The following is a 2,658-nucleotide window of genomic DNA, read 5'->3' on the forward strand; positions in this document are numbered from 1 at the left end:
CGAATCTGGCTGCTATTGATGTGGCATATATTTGCACCTTGATAATCAAATGGCACTATTAAATGAAATATGTAAATATTAGTATTAAATATTATTATAAAAAATCATTTAAAAATAGGTATTTTTATTTACTAAAATATTATTATTTAACCGATTTAGAAAATTAGTTTAAAAGATTATTTTTAAAAGATTAATTTAAAAGATTATTTCGAAATATTATTTTAAAAGGTTATTTTAAAAAGTTTATTTTAAAAAGACGCCTAGATCAAGGGGGAATTCATATAGCCGCAGCAGCGGCCTAAATCCACTCACCAGCAGCCTAAATCCACTCGCCACGGGCGTGTGGTTATCATTAATTGTCGAACACTGTATATATACATAATATGACAAAAAAAGTCTCAAAAAGGAGCATTCAGAATATCCACTACTGAATGAACAAACTTTAATGTCTAATATAACATGTATTAAAAAGTATAAAACAAAAGGGGGGGGGGGGGGGCGGGGACCCAAAATATACAGTACAAGCATCTAATAACAGAGTTGGCAGAATGTATATACTGCATAACCAACCTGCAAATAGGTGGACACAATGAATAATATTGTACTAAAAACCAAAATTTATGTTTTTTTGGGGGTCCGAGGGGACTGTTTTAAATATTTTGTGTAATTCGTGTGTTTTTTTCATTGAATAAATCCATTTATTATTTATCTTTGCTTGAGTGCTTTTCAGGGGGACTCTTTTCCTCTCCTTTTGTTTTCATATAGCACTGTCCCCAGCACCGTCATTAGGACATTACAAATATTATTTTGACTTTATAAGTTGACTATAGCAATTTTGTGTCATTTTTCTAGTTAGTTGCAGGCTTGCATGTTAGTTTTTGATATACTGTGTATATATATATATATATATATATATATATATATATGTATGTATGTGTGTGTGTGTATATATAAATGTGTGTGTGTTCGACAATTAATGATAACCACACGCCCGTGGCGAGTGAATTTAGGCCGCTAGCGAGCATGCTGCGGCTCTTTGAATTCCCCTGCTCGCGTCAATTTTTTTTTTAAATAAATAAATAATTTCCCTCCCTGATTGGTCTGATGCGAGGCTGGCAGCTCTGGGTCAGCCCCCCCCCCTGCACTCGATCCCCGCTTGCTGCCCAGGGTGGGATATATATTCCAAAAGCCAGGGTGTGCAGCGCACAGCAAAGATAGAGAGAGCAGGTCTTGCAATAACATCCTTTATTGATGGGTCATATGGATGTGGGACAGCAGCAAACCTTCAACGCGTTTCGTTCAGAGAACTTTATCAAGAAGTGCTGTGTATAGTAAAATCAACAATTTAAATGCAGCTGACTGCCTTGATTTCGCGCCAAACAGTGACGTCATTACGCGTCATTAACCAATGAAAATTGTGTACTCTGCGCATGCGCCCCGCGCCAGAGTACTCAGGGACTCCCTGCTAATTCCAGCCGCGCTCAATCATGAGCGGCACGCCTCTCTGGGCGGCCTCTCCACTAAGAGCACGCCTCTGGCAATTGCAGAGGATCACCTCCTCCTCCCCGCTCGGCGCATGCGCAGGTAAACTACTGTGTATTCTCCCCAATTCAACATAGCGACCGCAAGGGCGGCTTATGTCTGATTAAGGGGGTATGTTATGTTTATACACATATTTGCATTGTATGTGGAAAATCCACACACATGCATATAATGGAGAATTACTAGGCAGGCAGCTACATTATATAGTACATAAATAAGTGCAATCAAGTGAAGAACAAGTATATAAGTAAATACAACTAAACACAAGAAAATACCTTGTTGAATATAAGAAAAAAAATAAGAAAAAAATATATATATATATACATAAATCAGCACAATTATATATTAAAAAACTATTATATCAAAATGAATTTATTAATTAAAAAATGCTAAAAGAGCAATATTAAAACAAATTAAAAAGGTGTAAATATATCTTATACCTATATCTAGAAAACAGCAAATTGCATGCCCCTATTGATGAAATGGAGTTTATATTGTGTTAACATTAAATAGATTTGTACATTCATATAATGTGAAGTGCCATATACAAGGCATATAAATTTATATATGAAAAAAACTTCTTAGTTAATGTTTCTATATCGTGGTTGAATGGATGAGAGCATAGTATAAAGCATGACTTCCGTTTATCACAAATAAATTGAGGCAATATGCATTTTCATCAAATGCCTAAATACATTATTATAGAACAAATGGAAACAAATTTGCTAACGTAAACAGAGTAATGTCTTGTTAAATGTAAATTTTGTTAAATATAAGCCTTTTATCAAAGGGTGGATTAATATGTTCCAGGATTAGAGTAACATTTGATGTACATTATGAAAGTGAATAAATCCCAATAGAATATTTGTTAGATGTTTAGTAAGAACAATAAACAGTAAGTGTATTTACATTGTCTGTTGGTATTAATCAATATTTTGTATCTATTTTGGGTCTTTATTGGAATACTGAATGGTTCTTATTTCAGAAAGTGGTTAATATTCCATTCCACATTCATCCCATCTGGGTACCTTGTTTTTAATGTGAATATCCAGTAGGATTCTCTACAGTCTAATATTTTTACAATATTTCCCCCTCTTTCTTTTTTCATTATCCTCT

Source organism: Ascaphus truei, chromosome 3 (genome assembly GCF_040206685.1).
Source record: "Ascaphus truei isolate aAscTru1 chromosome 3, aAscTru1.hap1, whole genome shotgun sequence".
NCBI classification, from domain to species: Eukaryota; Metazoa; Chordata; class Amphibia; order Anura; family Ascaphidae; genus Ascaphus; species Ascaphus truei.